The 20,184-nt window shown below is 32.0% G+C and overlaps 1 protein-coding gene across 5 annotated transcripts in view; it reads left to right on the top strand.

The window, feature by feature from the left end:
• The first annotated feature begins 576 nt into the window (after positions 1-576).
• LOC143222823 (protein retinal degeneration B-like) overlaps positions 577-20,184 on the top strand; it is a 118,582-nt gene continuing 98,974 nt past the window's right edge. Inside the window, exons 1-2 of one of the 5 annotated variants that reach the window (XM_076449932.1) lie at positions 577-771; positions 1,651-1,733. The gene's annotated coding sequence lies outside the window, so the exon portion shown is untranslated. Of the gene's footprint in view, positions 772-1,628; positions 1,734-11,014; positions 11,345-20,184 lie in introns of all 5 variants that reach the window. The other 4 variants (XM_076449926.1, XM_076449904.1, XM_076449922.1 and 1 more) reach the window with 4 other exon arrangements.

The raw sequence follows: 20,184 nt of genomic DNA, 5'->3' as shown, positions 1-20,184 counted from the left end.
CTTCAGATGATCTAGGTGTATTATATTTAAACTAGTTTAAGGAAAATCTTGTAAAATACTTGAATGAAAGGGCCTGGATTTTAGTATTTTATTTTCATTGCTTTAGTCTAGTGAATGAGATAGCATAGATCCATTAGGTACCTTGTTGTTTTTACAATTTATAACATGTTACGTGATATAGGAAGAAAATAATATGATATAATACACATACAACTGTGTATTATGAATTCATGTCAACTTAAGAAATTATACCGACTCTTGCACATAATTTTTTATAATTGTTTTCATTTGTTTTGTTTTGCCCTTTCTACCGATTTTCGATATCTGTAGCGGACACAAAAGAGATAGCCCATTTCATAAACTTTGCTTAATTATAGACAACCAACTGATAACATGGCAAGGTTTGAGCATTTTAATATGTGATTTGTTTTTTGTATGTTATTCTGATTTATCTACAATATAATAAAATAATATTGAGAATTATTTCCAAAGTATTTTTCTCAGCTTGAAAATTTTACTTGTTGCATTAACGTAGCTATTCTTGAAAACAACTATACGTTACCAACAATAATATTTGTTTATTGATGCCAAATCTAGCTTATGATGTCGGAGTAAATTTTCAGTTGCTAAGCTAACTTCTGAAGCATGTTCCCAGGCCAACAACGTCAACAACACTTACATGAAATCTGTGAGCTTGGAGATAAACTTTGGCTAAGGTGTAAACAGAATCATTCAAAAATAAGACTAAAATAAACAGCTGTTATTTTGTTGGTAAGCTTTAATGTTATCTAATTATTTAAATTTAAATCAAATAATTAGGATCATTCAAATATGAATTTTTAATACAAGTAGCTGTAGTTTTTGTAAAGCTCGATTACACTGTGAGTTGTAACTTACGATGTTATTTTATCCGTTTGTAAACTATAATTGTTAGTATTACTAACACTTTGATACTGAATAATTCATTGTTAAGTGTATTAGTTTTTGTATCGTTTTCACTTTTATTGTTCAAAGTATTGTAGTAGCATTAATAAATTACGTTATTTTTGTGTTGTACATGTAAAGTTAGTGACTTGTTACCAGATCTTCTGGGGCCTTAAGCCTATTGACGTGATTATTAAAGACAAATGCCTTAAGTAGGCCTAACTGCAACGTACAGTTTTGCTGATGATATAACACATAACATTAGATTTTACCGGTCTTAATTTGGTTCTACTGGCCTGAAAATTTAATCCGTTTTTGTTCAGAACTTGACTAATTATATGAGAAAAAAAAAAGGCATCAGTAAGATAACATTTGTGTGAACAATTCACCAATTGAATTTGTAGACAGTTTGCTAGCATTTGTTAATAATATTATTGAGAACATAAAAAAAAGATTTGGCATAATATTTATGCATAGTGTCTTTTGCATTGGCATTATTTATAGTGAAAGTAGTAATAGTAAATAATCAACATAAGTGTAGAGTATTTTAAGCTAAAAAAAGGTTATATGGACCATCAAGCTCATCCTGTCACATGCTATAGCAGTTAAAATCCACTAAATGATATAAGAATATGATACCTGATCAAAGACAAAGCATCTTTGTTGTGTAGGAGAATACCCAACGTTTTTAGCAATTGTGCCAGTTTTTATGTTATGAATTTTCAGTAAAGTACCACTGACCTGAAAAAGCACTTCAAATGAAATTACACAGGAACTATGAAAGGGGACTGAAGCAGTCAAATTAAAAGGTATTGAAAATTAAATGAAACAATTAATAATATAACATTTGTCTTAATATTTTGTAGTTTTTGGAGAAATTCCAAAGAATAGTTTATGCAATGTGCCACAACGTATGATATTTTCTAAATGATGGGTGTGATGTAACTTTTTTCTTGCCATACACTGCCTATTTCTAACCTGGAGGATGAGTTAGTTTTCTGTACAGGGGTATATTGGTCTAGTATTTACCATCCCTTTATACAAAAATATTATATTAAGTATATATTTATCTATTCTGTGTCTTTAAGTAAGTAAATAGGGTTGACATTTGAAACTTTGATAATTTTATATGCCATCTTTATTCCTTTTGTTATTATGATTACAGATACAACTTCTAAGTATTTTTTTTAAGAACAGTAAATAAATACTTAGTGATTTTCATACATAAAGAATTACCACGTGGTAGCAGTTTTTAACATTTCATAGTCAATTTAGTCATCATTCTTGTGCCATAACTTAGCTAAACAACTAATAACTCTTAATAATCAAGCTTTTCTCTTTATAACTCTAGTTTTGTCTTTGTCTTAGTACTGATTACTGAAACAATATGTATTATATATTATGTTTCTGTAGGAAAGACAGATCTTTAGCAGCACTTTTTTTATACTTCAAAATATGTAATTGGAAAGCATTTATGAATTGATTTTTCACCTGTCATCACAAACTCATCTGTTTGATTGATCTGTTGTACTCATTAAAGTTGGTTGTGTTATAATGCATTGCCAACTTTTATTTGTTGGTAATTGGAACAATTTTTTTTTATTTCATTTACTAATTTTATAATCAGTGGTTCTTGAGAGTCATTGCTTATAAATGTTCCTGTTTTAAGAGTTTTATTTTGGTATTTTTAATGCCATTCTTGGAGATTGAGGAACATCTGGCTGAATGTGATCAAGGTTAAATTAGGTTTGATACTTTGCTGCATATGGGGATAAGAAAAAAGAAAATGAGGTTTGGGTTGCAAGTTTCAAAAACCAAAGCTTGAAGGAATGAGACAAGAATGATCTGTTGTGAACTGGACAACAGTATTAATTGTAGATACTGATCAAATGTAGGAAGCCTTTAAAAATATTTTTGTAAATATTCAGAATGTGCATTTTGCTTACAGAAAAAAGCATCTACAAGTAATGAACTAGATTGGCTCACAAAGGATACACAGGATAAAATTAAAGAAAAGCATTATGAATATAAGAAATTTAAATTGCTGTGATTTAAGACTTAGAGAATCATAGAAAAATAAGAGAAATTATAATGAGAAATTAGAAAATTGGAAAAAAAATACATGAAGAAAGGTTGGCTAAGAATGTAAAAGTTAATAGTAAGAATTTTTAAAAATACATTAAAGATAAGCATAATGTTATGATGGGTGTAGAGCCTTTGAGAGATGTTACAGGTAGTCATATTTAATAATTATAAAATGGTTAGGTTATTAAATTCTACTTTTTCTTTAATTTTTGCTAATGAAGATTCAAGCAATTTTTCTCATCCTGAACAACTTCTAGATGGAAACAAGACCAAATAGGATGTTTATATTAAATCTGTGTTTGTTAAGAAAAAATTGGGAAGTTTTTAAAGAATGATAAATTTACTAGGCCAGTTAATATTTTCTCAAGAATTTGAATGATTGCATAAGTGAACCACTTACTAGTGTATATTTGTAGATCCTTGAACAGTGGACGAATACCAAATGCTTGAAAGTTGGCTAATGGTAATCTACTTCTCAAGAAAGGTGATAAAAATTGTCCCAATAACTATAGGTCCATTAGTCTGATATTACTGGTAGGAAAGGTTTTGAAAGTCTGAAAAAAGATACTTTGCAGAGTCATTTGATGAAGTTTGAAATTTTGTTTGACAGCATGGTTTCACTGTGGGAAAATCTTGTCTTGCTGATTTTTTGACATCCTTATGTTGATAAGGTTATAGGTGCAGATATGGTTTATATCAGGATTTTCAGAAAACAATTAACACGGACCACATAAAGGGTTTGTTAAAAGAAAAATTACCTCTGTTAGTGTAGGGGATAGATTAGCAAATCAGATGGAAGAGTAGCTGAATGGAAGAAAGAAGAGTGCTGTTATAAATGAAGTTCAGTCAAACAAGCTATTAGGCACCCCACTTGTGGCATTAATCTCAGTATAAGGGCCTTTTCTAATTTTTGTTTACTTCAGTGATGTAGATTTAAGAATGGTCAATAAGTTACTTAAATTTGATGATGATATTATTTAACTTTTGTGGTGTTGCTGGCTGTAAAGAGGATGCTGCTGCTGCTGCTTATCAGAAGGATTTGTATTATTTTGAGTTAGACAAATAAATGGCTAGTGGGTTTTACTTATAATAAATGCAAGGTAATGCATGTGAGATATCATAACTTGAATTATGGTATAATTTTGATGGAAATAACCTTAACTGTAGAAGAAAAGAACATTGGAGTTCTAGTTTATCAGTCTTTTAAAACATCCAAGCAATGTGCTATTGCTAGTCTTAAGGTAAATATGATTTTAGGTTGTATCTATAGAAATATTGAAAAAAGTATAAAGAGGTTATAATTTCTATGTATGTCATCAGTGAGGCCAGTGTTCTGTTCAATCTTGAGCTCTTCCTTTAGGAGGGATATTAAATTGTTGGAAAAGCCTTGGAGATGGGCTGTGAGGAAGATATTTGGGATATAAAGGTTATCATATGTGGACAGATATCTTAAATTGCTTTTTCTTGAAAAAGGAAGAGTTAGAGGGGATCAGATTGAAGTGTTTAACATTGTTCAAGGAATTGTTAGGTAATGTTGTAATGTTGATGCATCATATTTTTTTATACTTAACAGTTAGAATGGTAGGATTAGGGGACACATAAATTTTGGCAGAGTAGATGTCATCTTCAGCTAAAACAGTTTTATTTTTTTAATAGTGTAGTTGGCCTTTGAAATGGGTTGCCTTCAGATGTGGTGGATGCACTTTTATATAAGAGATCTTAAGAGAAGGCTTCATAAATATTGAATAACATATGTTGAGTCTCAGTATTTTGTTTTATTTTAAAGTTTACTTTATTGGAGGGATGTCCTTGATGGACTAATAGGTTTCTTGTTGTCTTTAAATTATTTATAAACTATGTGTGTAAATAGAATTGAATTTAAATGGATAATTGCTAAAAACAAAAACTAAAGTTTTTTACACTCTATAACTTTCATCATTTTCAAAGCTGGTTACATAGGTTCCAATCTGATCTTTCAGTAATGAGGTAGAAATTCATAAAATACATATTTGGAATAAATGTTGATTATATAGTCAAAATACTTTAAAAACATTGTGTTAAATGCTGTTTTCATAACATACTGTGCTTGTAGTATAAATCTTTGCTATATCCTGCATGATTCAAAATATTTCATATTTTATAATGCTTGAAGTGTGACTTTTAAAGCTCTTTTATGTATCTGTTCTTGTTAGTGAAGAAAAAAAGGTAAAATTCAAAACTTGGCCTTCATTTTTCATTTTGATTTGTTAATTGATTTACAAGTTGTAAACTAATTCAGTCATTCAGAATTTTGTGTCAGTTAACAAAGTTTAAATAAATTAGTATTAAACAAACTTATGAAACTTATCTTTTACATCAGCTGTTTTGTACCTTATATAGTGTCCAGAATTACTATTGATTAAGATGAAGGCATTGCATTTAGTTTTAATAGAAATTTATCTATTATTAAGAAGGTGGATATAAGCTTACAGAAAGTGACCAAAAAATGTAGAGATGTTTTATCACCCCTATTATCCAGCTATCAGCAGAAGCTTATGAAAAAGATGCATATATTACAAGGGAGTATCTTACAACATTTCTTCTTATTCTTGAAATAAAAAAAATACTTTGCATGGACTTGAACATGCTTCTTTAATACTGTATCTGTGAGTGGCCATATCTTATTTTGTAGTGTATTATATTCTTATGATAAACTCTACAGTGATTTTTTTGTTTGTTTGTATAAAGAGTGGATATTCAACCATTCTCTGACATCAATGATGAAACTAAAAAATAAAAGAATAATAATATTTTATGAATTTTGTGTTAGTCAGCTAATTTCTCATGAATTTTAATTCTGTGTTTGCCATAATGCCTTATTTTTTTATATAATAGTTTCTGATGTACATTTTGTGGTTAAAATTCTAAGTTGTTTTTTTGATATTTTCTATATTATATAATATAAAACAATTTATATTTCTCTAAATTTTGTGTTTCTTACATTATGTAGTTTTGCTGTTTTCTTAAAACAATAGAGGTAATTATTTCAACTTGAAAAAATCTATTATTTTAAAAAATCTTGAATAGGCTCTGTTATAATTTTGCTAAAACATCAATCTATTTTTCAAGTAATGAATAAAATAAGTTCATACATAAAAAAGGTAATTACTTGTTTTAACTAAGCTGTCTGTTTTCTTTCACTTACTTATAATGTACAAAAAAAATTGTAAACAATGTTGTTGCTTTCTATATTACATTTTGAGTCACAATTATAAGGAGCCAATACAAAACTAAGAAGAATAATTGTGGACATTTATTAATTGAATTTTTTTATTTTATTTATAATGTTTGTTGCCTGTTTTTAAAGGTATGAATATTATTAATCTTTTGAAAGGAATATTTCCTTTTTTATCAAAACTAAAAATGACTACAAAATGACCCTTGATTCTTATATGGAACAGTTATTTTTTTAAAAAAACTTATTTAAATAAGTTACTGCTTTTGAGCATTCAAGTTAAAATTCTAAGTTTTCTTCTGTGTTACACATATATTGCATAGTGTTCTGATAAAAGATGAATTGTATATGTTTAAAAATTCCTGTTTAATAATTTAAATTTTAAGAGATTAGAAGGTGAAGTTATCTAATTTGATCGAGACTTGAATTTTGAACTCTTAATTCATAAAGGATCAGTCTAGTACAAAACCTTATAAGCTGAAAGTTCAAAATACTTCAAGCAAACAGAACAGTGCACAGTAACAGTATTATACCACCAATCCTGTGTCAATAGCTACAAAAGATATGTACACAGCTGACTCAAATGGCTTTATACTGTGTTTTAAACATAACTAGTCAGAGCATAAAATACTCTGGAAATATTCAAACAATGTGCATACAGCACAGTTTTAATGAAATAACACTGTATTGATCAAGGAATAAGTTTACAGTAATTTAAGGTTTAAATTCAGAAACTAGGTTCATATTATTACTCTCAGACAACCATAGTATATGCAATAATGGTGTTTTAAGACACCTATTTGTGTTTTGATTATTTTAAATCATAAAGGTTTAAAGGTATTTTGCTTTGTTTTCAGATCATTCAGTGTTTTATGAGGTATATATGTTATATTATTTTATTTAGTTTAAAATTATCTTATTATTAGGTGATGAAAATGTATTTTATATTTTAAAAAATTAAATTTTTAAATGAAAGAACCAAATGTGTTGTTTGGAATGATTAAATTTACAGTTGAATCATACTGCAGTTAGTTTTCAAAATCATAAGGCTTAGGTAATTTTTATTGAACATGTGATTGGAACAAAAGTTAATTACTTAAGTTCTATGGGTGAAGTTCTTATTTATCTTAAAAGTACAGAAAGCATCTGTGTTTATAACTAATACTCATCATAAAATAACTTGCAATGTTTGTTTTTAAATTCTAAAATATAATTAACCTTTATGGTTCTATACATAAATTATTAAGATCTAAATATTCTGTTTATTTTATGTAAAAGAGAGAGTTTATGTGATTAAAGGAGATGAAAAGTAATAGTTACTTATCTAAAAACTTGTGAACACTAGACAAAATTCACTGATGCATAAGTTTCTTGATTACTCTCATTCTCTGCAAATTAACTAGTTATGCTAGTAGCAAAGTAGATTTCTGTGAAATAATTGGAAACTTTGTTCAAGTTATAACAAAACATTTACCATGAAATGTCTAGACAAATTTTAGCATACAAATGTTCTCTGAAACAGTAAGCCAAATGTGGATTTCTGTTGGTTCTATGATACTATATGGAGACTTTGTTCTAGTCATAATAGAAACTTGCAAACAAATTTATTGACAAAGTGTAGTGTACAAATATTCTATGAATAAACATCAAGAAATATCAAAGAATTCTACAGGTGTGCAATCAAATAACATTTATGGTGTGTTGGAGAAAGAGAGAAACACTTGTTTCATTGTACAAGTTTATATAAGCTCTGTTGTAGATTTAGACATAATGTAACCATATCTTTTCAGGATCCTGGTCATGCACTACAGGAAATTCACTTTACATTGTTGGTATCAGATCTTTCTCCTGATAATAGCTGCAATTTGCTGTGCACTTTATCAAGTTTAAATGTTTCAGTTGTGTGAAATCTGTGGCAATCGCATATTATCTGTATTATGTTGGAAACTCATTATTATTGTGTGCTTAATAGTGAAGCAGTCTTTTTTGTTTCAGCCATTTAAGTGTATTCAGATCTAATATTACAACATATTTTTATTTTTCACATCCAAGGTATTTTACAATTTTTAGCTGTTCATCTTTCTGTCGCAAGATGTTTGTAGAATAGCTTATGAACTTGTAATTTATGCTATTTTTTTCATTTTTATAAAAGCAATATCTTTATGAATTATCTCATTAACAGTTGATTTGGATGTGTATAACTTGCTAGTAATCATTTAATAAGTTGAAGAGGTCCTTATATGACTATTATACACATTTGCAGTAGTGCTATATGTGGTGGAATGTTGTTTTAGATGGTTTTAGATCATCATATGGATGTGCTAACCTTCCTTTGCTGGTGCTATACATTGTGTTATAGAAATTGGTGTGCTATGAATATTGCATTCCTTTGTTTTATTTTCTATATCAATCTTCAAAAGCAAAAATCAGGACGTCATTGTGAACCAAATATTTGGTACTAAACCATGTTGTTCTTGGTACTGTAACTTGCACCACTATAATAGAATATGCAAATCAACTCCTTATATTTTGACAAAAAGAACAGGTTATAATTACAATGATTTATAGGAAGAACTTGTCAAACTAAATTTTTATTCATTTTGTTTATTGATAAACAGATAAATATGTTGCAAAGTGTATTTTATGATTTTCTTTTTTGCCACTTGATGTTACTAGGTAAACATAGTGAAACATGTATTTTTATACATTTATTTGTTTATCCACAAATAAATAAATAACATGTGAAATTAGTTTCATGCTATGCACAAAATCATAGTTTTTTTTTAAACCTTGTAAAATGTAATTCAGAAATTTGTTCAGTGTTTGCAATTGTTTCAGTTTGGTATTTTGTTTGAAAGCAAGTAAAACAGTTTCAAATTGAGTAATATACACATAAAAATAATGTTTGTATTTTAAATACAGATACTTAAGATCATGTCTGTTTGAACCTAATACAGTGGAAAGTAATTTAAAAGTGAGCTTACTACACCAAAACGAACTATTTGTACTAGTTAACTACACTTGATAAATAAATCATTTACCATGATTAGTTGAGAATTACAGTTTTATTGACTCTTACCAGTCTAGCTAAACAAATAGTAGAGAATACCACATTATTGAACCAAAGTATGTTTGAAATAATTGCAGTTGAAGTGAGATTAAAACTCATTACTAGGTTAATACTTTTATTTGGTCAAACAGTTTTGTTATCTTTTTAACGTTACCCAGAAAACTTTCATTGAATATGTTTCTTATTTTGTAAGCACTAAAACTGAAGTGTATTGAACGTTAATCCATGAATGTTGTAAATTACGAGACATCCTGAAGTATGCACTGCATAGTTTCTGTTGTTCTCCATTACCATATACGAAAATCAGCACCTTTGTAAGACGTCGTTTTTAAAGTATCTGGTTTCAAGTATAGTAGTAGTAATAAAATAAATCTTTTGTACAATAAACAAAAATAAGTTACAATAGAACTAGAAGAAGCTAGCAACAGAGACTCAATAGGCTTATTTCACTTTCAGTTTAATGTATGTTCTCCCATGATAATACTGGCAGAACACAGTTTTAGTTTAATGCATTCTACAGTGTATTCATAAACACCCCCACAGTATTCCTCATTCACAGCTTACAATGACACGAATGTAGGCTTCATATGATGACAATTGGTGTATTGCAGAGAAATGTGTTTGCAAGGAGTGCTTGTGACTTCTTGGAATTCCTTGTTTGTTTTAACACTTTTTTGTTTTAGTATTTGACACTGATTGATTTATTAAGGGTGTTTAAGAGAATTAAAGCTGTATAGTTGTAGTTAAAAGTATTCTAGTTAATATAAATATTTATATACGCTATTCACATAAAATTTCAAAATTTGGTGTTATAAAACTGACATGGCAAATACTAAAAATAAAAACAGCCGGCTATTTACTTTTAATAATGCTAGTAACTGATTTAGTTGTTTTTGTTTTTACTTTACATGTATATAATATGAATTTGTCTTGTTTTTATTGAATTTCGTTCATTTTTCAGTTCTTGTTTGCCTTTTTAAAAAAAATTGTTATATTTTTCGAGAGATAAATATTTTTGTTGTTTAATGCACTTAAATTTCCTTTTATTCGCGTCATTATTAATAACAGTGCTCTGAAATTGCTTGGAAAGTAAACGAAAACAAATATTTACAGAACATTTTATAATATTCTAGTCGCCAATACTAAAAGTTCGTAAATTCTTGTCGACGTCGTTTTAAGCAGACAATTGTGATAACAAAAGTATTTTGTTTTATTTTTCCTGTTTTGATATGCATGTGCTTAACAAATGTTTGCACACCAAACTGTTATAGTGAAAGCTTATTCTAGAAGTTTTATTCTTCAAATATATGGAATATGCATATGTTTATAAAGGGCGGGCTTAACGTGTGAGCTTTTGTCCCTCCTTCCCACTCCTCCTATATTAGCAGATATTGGTGACGGCCTGCCATGCTGCTTTCGAAGACAGCTTAACCTTTGGTATTTAGACTCAGGTTTTTATCGCTGAACGAGCACCATGTGCGCAAAGAACATTGTTGTTATACTAGAATCTGTGTCCATGACGCATTCTGTGACGTCAAACATATGGGGTGGTTTGTTTGTACCTTCTAGGCTCTAGTAAAATTGAGATGAAATGTAGCACGACATAAGTCTTTAATATGTGTACATGATTATAAGATTTGCACTACTAGTGCTTTTCGAGTAGTTCAACTCAACTGCAGCCTAGTAGCAATGCCTAATAGTGTTTTTTTATTCCTGTCTAGACGTTAATCAACTCGACCCATAGAGAATATAACAGATATTAGAAGTGTTATCGGAATCTTAAGGATGATTAGCAATTCATGTTATGTTCATACTTCAAGTTTGGAAGTTTTCGGTTCAGAAATAATTAGTGACATTTCTTAGCCACACATCCCCCCCTTTTTTTTTGGTCAAGAAGATAGAAGCGATCAATTTGAGCGAAAGAATACGCTTGTGAAAGTTATTAATTTATGACAAATTTCACATAATAATTGGCTTGAAGAGGAGCAACCAGGTGAGATTTTTGGATAAAATATAACCACAAGAGTGTCGTGCATGAAAACAGTTTAAGTGTGAGTATTCCTTCTATGTAGTTGAAACATTAAACATCCATTTTTATCTTGATAATATATGCTATAATATGGCTTAAATAGCGTGTAGAAAAATAAAAATATAAGTATTACATAAGTTCGAAAATGTAGTTTATATAAACAGTGTGCATTTACGTGAAAAAACTTTTCCCCAATATCTTGTATAAGTTTGATTTCATTGAAAAATTCCGATTAAATATTTTATTGGAACGAAGGTGGTCAGGTTTTGCTTTACGTCTACCAAAATGGTGTGCGTTTAACGTTCAAATTTTTTTAAGGAGTCGTATTCTGTACATTGATGCGTGTTCTATAGTAAGAAAGTAAAGAAAATCATACGTTTTCCTATGTAGTTTGAAAAATTTTACTCGAACTAATAATACAAGATTAGCTCGACGTGTTTTTAGATCTTATCATAATGACTTCTAAAGTTTGTTGAATTTAAATTAAACGTTCGAGATATTACAGCTTTTCGGCTGCGCTTATCATAAGATTACAAAAAATAAGTGTATTTGAGGATGGTCCTTCCAGATGCCCTAAACCTCATGTCGTTGTATGATGGATCACTTTTCCCGGGCTTCTGCAGCTATGTTGCTTATACGTGTTTTGTAGAGAACAGGATGACCTTTCCCGCATTACGAACTTTCCATCACTGGAAAATAAAACGTGGATAACTTACTTTCACAGGCCTTTACTGTTTTGTTATGAAATTAAAATGTATATGGATAAATTTTGCAGGCTTTCACCATTAAGTTAGAACAGTAAAATATGTGTGGATGAATTTTTTAGGCCTTTACTATTTAGTTAGAACAGTAAACTATATGTTGATGAATGTTTCGGGCCTTTACCGTTAAGTTAGAAATCTAATGTGTGTGGATGACTTTTCCAGACTTTTATAACATTATGTGAGAAAAGATGAATTATCAGATAGTCCAAAGTGGCTATGACCGTATCATCGAATGGGGAGAATACTTCCGTCGCTGATATATAAAATCTGATGGACATTCCGTCTAAAACACTTATCTTTCACTATAATTTCTTCGAAAACTCATCCCATACCCTACTCTTCTAGATAGCACATGCGCTATATAATGGTTTTTTTATTTTCACTGTGCAGAGCGACTCAGAATCAGCATACGGGTAAAGTTTCGGGAATTGTTTCGTATCCAGTTATTCCTGAACCTTATAACATGTTTAAGTAAGATATGCGTAGAAAATTTCAGAATGTTTACAAAAGGCAATACAAAGTTGTATGCGCATAACGTCTATAATTTTGAACAGACAGACTAGCGGGAAAGCGGCCAGTCAACAGTACCCATTGCCATCTTATGAACTACTGGGCTGAATAGTGGAGTTTCACCGCCACTCTTATAACTTACTCATGACCTGTAAAGTACTGAAAGAAATTTTACGCAGAGGGGATATAAATCAACCTTGAAACCTCGGCTTCACAGTCCTAACACATACTAATCACTAGGCCATGTCTGGTTCAGGTTTATAATAGGGGTAAGTAAAGGGGCATACTAAATGCTGTTTTTATTCACTTTTATGTTACAATATTTTATTTATCGCCGGATAAAAGAAACAAGTAACACCGGATAAATCCAGGCTTTTCGTGTCTTATTCGTTATTTGTTCAATTTGGTTGTTAAATTCATTAAGCAAAATTTATACTCTATGAAAAGAAATAAAAAATGTTTGGTACTATTCCAGGCTCCTGTTATTTTTAACACCACCGTTAAATAGGTATTTTCGTGTAGAAGTTGAACAATATTACTACACACCAATGGATAAACAGCTTTATTCATGAAGTTTCGGTTATAAAGTTTTTTAGGGTATTGTTTTTGTTTCATTTCGGTAGTTTCGTTTATTTTATTTTATCTATTTTAAAGTGTGGTGAACTCCTTGTTGTCTTGAATATGTCGTCCCCTGGTGGGACACGGGAAATCTACGGACTTGCAACATTCCAGACATTTTCTTGGGGTGGCAAAAACACCCAAAAATTCAACATGGCTCACCCAAATCCATAAATCTGTGGATGTTAATCATGTTTTTGAATAAAAATGGGCCTAACATGGCCTGGTGGTTAGGAAGCTCCATTCGCAATTTGCTACTCGCGGGTTCAAATCCCCGTTACATCGAATGTGCTCGACCTTTAGGCCAATTTCATTATTTGTGGGTAAAAAAAATAGCCAAAGAGTTGGCGGTGGATGATGTTAACTAGCTGCCTTGCCTTTAGTCTATCGTTTCTAAATTAGGGATGGCTAACGCAGATAACCTTAGTGTGGCTTTGCGCGAAATTCCAAATAAACCGTATCAAATGAAAGCTGTATTATATTTTCACCACACAACAAATATTTGTTATCTTTCCTGATCCTCTATATATGGTAATGTTACGCATGATGCATGTAACCAAGTCGTATTGCTAAATGCAAGGTTTTATATTTTAATGAGGCAAAGATGTTTTGTGGTGTAGCAAGTTGCGTTCCTCTATAGGTCTGCAGAAATTTTATGGACTTACATAACTTACTTAAGTTACGTAATTTTGAAAATTGAATTACAGCATGTGCTAAAACATATGTTTGTATATAAGTAATATAATCACTTTCACTTAAATATTTCTGAACAGTTTGAAAAAGCTATTGTTTTTCAACATCTCATGTTATAGTATGTACAGGTTTCGATGTTGTTACGTGCGAGTTCTCTAGGTATTTCGCGTATATAAAACAAATATATCTTATGTGAATAGTTATATACGTTGAAAATCGTGTAATTTATTAATTTTAGTCTTCTTTTTTTGTGGCACGCGTTGGCATTGCAGCAACTCTATGGATTTCGGTACATTCAAGCCAGGTTCTGATACTTTCGATACTGCAAAATATTTTTCTTACTTTAAGGTGTGAGTATGTTGTAAGAGAGATGGTTTGTTTGTTTGTGGAATTTCGCACAAAGCTACTCGAGGGCTATCTGTGCTAGCCGTCCCTAATTTAGCAGTGTAAGACTAGAGGGAAGGCAGCTAGTCATCACCACCCACCGCCAAACACAACAGATGTGTCTGACTCTTCACAGTTGCTGTTGTTTATTCGCAGAGTCAATATTAATTTTGCAATGCCTGAAGAATTAGTTTCTTCACCACCCACCGCCAACTCTTGGGCTACTCTTTTACCAACGAATAGTGGGATTGACCGTCACATTATACACCCCCACGGCTGGGAGGGCGAGCATGTTTAGCGCGACGCGGGCGCGAACCCGCGACCCTCGGATTACGAGTCGCACGCCTTACGCGCTTGGCCATGCCAGGCTGTAAGAGAGACAGTCAATCCTTTACCGTTATTGGTGGGAGATAGGATGCTTTTTGTTGACTATCCTCCCTCTGGTCTCTAGTTCAAAATTTATAACTTCGCCATAAATATAAAATAGAAATTGATTGTTTTATTGTACAATGGTATTCGCGTTTTACCGAAACGCTACAACTTATGTCAATTGTGTGTTTGTTGTGTTTTTTTACCTACTGAACTTTTTCACCAAAAATTTCCAACTACATAATTTTAATTATGTTGAATTTAGTATAAAAAAAACTACTTCATAAGTTTTGGTGTTGAAAGGTACAAGTTCTTTAGGTAATTTACGACACGCTCGAACATTTTCAGACAAATCAGTACCGGCAAGTACAAACGAAACGAAACTGAAATGTTATCCAGTTTCTTACGTCAAAAGTATTTTGATGCTAATTCATACGCAGTGATAAATCAGAAATAAATGAGACCTTATCAAAGTAAGAATTGAGCGTATAGATTACATTTTATATAGTTAATTATTTTCGTATATGTTTTAATATGTACTATATTTAGTTTTGTGATAGTTCTTGTAACCGTAAGTAAAAGAAACTGCATTTATGTGTTTTGATATACATTTAGAAATGAACTCTCTTTATTTGTCGAGGAACATCTGAGACGCAATTAGTTTATCGGGAGTTGGTTTTGACGTGATTGGGAGGATACAATACAGCATAGGAGATTTTGTTATTCTTCAATGAGGAATCATTAGTGAACCGTTGTGAATAATTTTCAAGGTTAAGCAAACAGAAAAAAAAGGTTAAATAAGATGAAATAAAATAAACTTTAGTAAAAGTCATATTTGTGTTAGTAATTGAAAAAGTATATACACTTAAAAGTATGTACGTAACTTTGGAAGATATGTTTGTTTGTAGTTAACCACAAAGCTACACAACGGTCCATCTTTGCTCACCTTACCAGGGATATAGAAACCTGCTTTTTACCATTGAAAGTTTGCAGACATACTGCTGTGCCATTGAGGGGAGAGGTATGGGAAAACTAATTATTATAGCTATAATAAGGAAGAATTATGATCGTAATACGATTTACAATATAAAACTTCAAGAAAATTGAAAGATCTAGCTGATTTAAATGGAGTTGGTTCATCAGTTAAAAATGTTTGCTTTTTTAGTGTCAGTATAAAGTACATCAAAAAAAAATTGCATTGGATTTAATATGGCGTTTGTGTATTTGTACAGAACAATATATGAATATAATAATGCTTAAGTATTATGTATTATTTAAATTCATACTTAATATGTATTAGCTCCCCAGTAGCACAGCGGTATGTCTTCGGATTTGCAATGATAAATACCAGGTTTTGATATCCGTGGTAGGCAGAGCACAGAGAGCCCATTGTATAGTTTTGTGCTTAATTACATACAAACAATAATATGTATAAAAACCTACTTGAAAAGGAATCTGTAATATGATGGTACTGAAAAGCACCTTTTATGGAATAACAAAAATCGTAAGTTACTATTATTTTCAGAGAGAGAGGTAAAAAGGCTTTTACGTTTATTTACCATTCATTGCGCGCTATTCAAATTAACTAACGATTGTGTTGAAGCTTTGTAGAATGGACGGCAACTGCCTTTTGTGGAGACACAAGTGTGGAGGACGACGTTGCAAATGTCTTCTGCCTTTCGTCTTCAAGTCTACTACACTTGTGTCTCCACAAGAGGCAGTTGCCGTCCATTCTACAAAGTTTCATCATGAATGATCTGCCTAAACAATCTATCAAAGAACGATTGTGTTGTTTAGGAGCTAATCTTCTGCAGTGTAGGAAGTCTTTTGTTGTTTATTTGTTATTGTAATATGTATAGTTTGTAGTATTATCAAATATTCAGTTGTTAATTTTGTCTAGTAAACTCCAATACTAGTGCTTTAATAAATCAGCTAACTTTAGTTACGGAAATAACAATTATTAACACTGCCTTCTGATAACCTATTGACCCGAAATCTTAAAATGTCTTTCTCGCAGCAAATTTTGTCATGTGACTTCTAGACCCTCTCTCACTTCACTATAGTACAGCAACAAACTGTATCTGACAAGCAGTAACAAAAAGGGCACAAACGTTTGTACATAAAACATGAACTGTCAGCAGCACAATAAACGAAACAACAGAGGGAGATTGTTGTAAAAGGACAAAGTAATTGACAGGATCGGGTGAATCTGAAAAGTAAACTCGAGGCTAGTTTTATTTTTTTTTTACCGATTGCTGAGTGCTCAAACATGGATTAGTTACTAATCTATACAAAAGTAATCGATGATTGTAATATGTTAATGCTTGATTAATTGGTTGTATACACAGAAACAATAATTTATTCAATTTCCATTAATTGACTTACTCGTTTAAAGAAGTCTCTTCGTAGGTCATTGGGTCGTAAACAATGTATTTTAGCTTCCAGTGATAGTGTTACTTAATACGAGAAAGAAAATTTAAAATATATCTATTACTTAAACCAGTGCATGACATTTTTTTTGTTTATTTATAATTGGCGAACTAGTGGACTGATTATCGCAAAACCTTGTATTTACTCTTAAAGCCTCCGGGGAGTGGCATAGAAGGACTGTCGCTCATATCTGATCATTCGTGTTACCCCTAAAGACTCCGTATGTTTTCCTTGCGCGCTGAACAGATGCATCAGTTGGCTATTGCCTCAATTAAGAGAAAGTGTAAACTAAATTGGGGTGGTTAGTTTTGTTCTGCATAGTGCAATGAACCTATTGTCGAATATTTATATTAAAAATCTGACACTTATATCAGAAAATCCTACGACATCGAATAAGCATTTTCTATTATACTAGATATACCTAGCTATCTTTTTATTAACAGGACATAGCTTAAACATATAAATACATGCGCCCCTATTAGCTTTAACCTAATACCCTCACTCATATTCTCAGAAAGCTGAACCTATGCCTGGTTTGGTTTGGTTTGAGTTTCGCGTAAAGCTACACAAGGGCTGTCTGCGCTAGCCGTCCCTAATTTAGCAGTGAAAGACTAGAGGGAAGGCAGCTAGTCATTACCATCCACTGCCAACTCTTGGGCTACTCTTTTTACCAACGAATAGTGGGATTGACCGTAACATTATGACGTCCCCACGGCTGAAAGGGCGAGTATGTTTGGTGTGACGGGGATTCGAATCCGCGACCCTGGGATTACGAGTCAAGTGCCTTAACCACCTGGCCATGCCGGGCCTAATCTATGTCAAGTGATTGATGTAAGTAGAACTAAACCATTTCTACTGCATCTTCGATATAATTCAATATGCATCTCTAAAACTAGGTCTGGTGGTTTGGATGATCTACTTGCAAGCTTCGGATCGTGCGACCAAAACCCGTCCACTAACATACTCGCTCATTCAGCCGTTGTGGCGTTATATTGTGACGATCATTCTTTCTCAATGTTCGTTGGTAAAGAATAGCTCAAGAGTTGGCGGTAGGTGGTGTTGATTATTGCCATCTTTCCGCTTGTCACTGTGATATTAGGGAAGTTTAGCGCAGATTGTTCTTTAGTAGTTTCGCACATAAATTCAACAAATACACTAAAACTACATTTTCAAAAACTAGCTATTATTATGATATTTGTGCAAATATCACAGTATACAAAGACTGAGTGCGTTATAGTAAAACAAAGCTAGAGCCTTAACATGTCTTTACTGTTTATGTCGTCACTGCCGGTTACAGTAGTCATGCAACGTAGTTTGTATTGAAAAAAAAAAAGCTTTGTCGTAAGGCTTCTATGCCCAAAGCACACCACTCATCCCTACAAACCTTTCCATAATATATCTACTCTACAAGGACAACGGATTCTCAACGTCCATTTCAACAGTCAGATCGTACATAAATCCAGAGGCACTGTGTTTGGCGACTTCACTGGCATGACTTCCTATGGAATAGCATGGATACCCCTTTCATTCTTCGGCTGCTTGAGGTACGAGACGGTCGAAGCCTTGTTGGCCTTGTTTCTGTATGAAGATCATGTTTAATTGTGTCTCTTACTGTGGCCTGGACGGCTTTTACCACTGACATTTGCATATTATGACTTGTTGCTGATCTCTTTCTGACTATTTTTGGATCATTAGGTTTTCCATGTTCCTTTATTTTCTAACGCCATTTAGTAGGATATTATCGTCTTGGAAATTCTGTATCCTTGAACACAGTTTCATAACCTGGTTACATTAATATCTTGCACAGAAAGGGCTGTTACATACCTTTACCTAAAGCAATTAATTTTTGGTTGCAGCACACTACCAACGAAACGCGGGGACTTTATATCGGTTGTTGGTGGCATGTTATTTAATAATTTGTAGGTTTCCAACCATTACTCAGTGCAGTGCCGCAAAGAAGATGATTCAAAGCTTGGAAAATATGTCGCAGCTTTTCCAAGGAAAGATTTACGAATATATATTTAATAACAAAGAGGTGTAAGGCCTAGAAGACATTAGTTGCCACGTTGGTGATGATGTGTAGTATAGTAAAGGGAAGACCAGTTAAACTATTTGGGGAATTTAAACCAACCAAACAGCATCTTGCTACGCGCAAGGTAATTCATAAATATATTGCTCTTTATAGACTTTGTCCCACCAAACATGGTTAATCTTTCAGTTATGTGGGCGTTATAATGTGACTGTCAATCCCACTATTCCTTGGTAAAACAGTAGCCCAAGATTTAGCGGCGAGTGGTGATGACCTTCTCCCTAGTCTTTTACTGCTAAATTAGGGACGGCTAATGCGGAAAGCTTTCGCGTAGCTTTGTGCGAAATTCAAATTAACGAAACCAATCTTTATAGACATTTCAACCACTTGTGTACAAGCCGATTTTCAAACACTAGTGAGAGAGAAACACAAACTATGGAAAACTCTATGAAAAAAAAATTGTATTGAGGGTTAAAAGTTTGTTGAAACACGGAACGAGGCCTGGATGTACGAAGTCGAACAATTACGATAAGAAAGGAACGATATGCTATAGATCGACCAGAAGGTGACAAGTACTTTTTTTTAATATTTTTGAGGGAAGGTGAGGAATGTTTTTTATTGGGTTATGTTTTTTGCAGGTTTATCGAATAATAGAAACTTTAAATTTATTCCGTCTTTAAACTCCATATAGTGCATTGAAAAACATAGGTAAAGCGTAGTCGCCATCGGAAGAACATATTGACACCAAATATGAGAGACAAGATCCTGCGTTCTGTGTTCAGGATACTCAAAAGGTACAGCTAAACTAGGATAAAGTATCAATTCACACTGTTCGTATCGCCAATAACTATGTAGTAATGCGATTGTGAATCTGTAAACTTTTATGGATTTGATTTGTTTAAGCGCTCTGGCAACAAAAACACGAACTAGGAAATACGACACGAAAAATACCTTCCTATACAATATCTTTAGCGTCCAGTGTAGACCAGAACCTTTCCAACCAATTAGGTTCACGTCAGTGTTTATAAAATTGACCACACCGTCATTTGCAGAAGAATTTTACGT

The sequence above is a fragment of the Tachypleus tridentatus genome, chromosome 1 (genome assembly GCF_004210375.1).
Source record: "Tachypleus tridentatus isolate NWPU-2018 chromosome 1, ASM421037v1, whole genome shotgun sequence".
NCBI classification, from domain to species: Eukaryota; Metazoa; Arthropoda; class Merostomata; order Xiphosura; family Limulidae; genus Tachypleus; species Tachypleus tridentatus.
The sequence above is the reverse complement of the archived record's forward strand: the minus strand, read 5'-3'. Positions and strand labels throughout refer to the sequence as shown.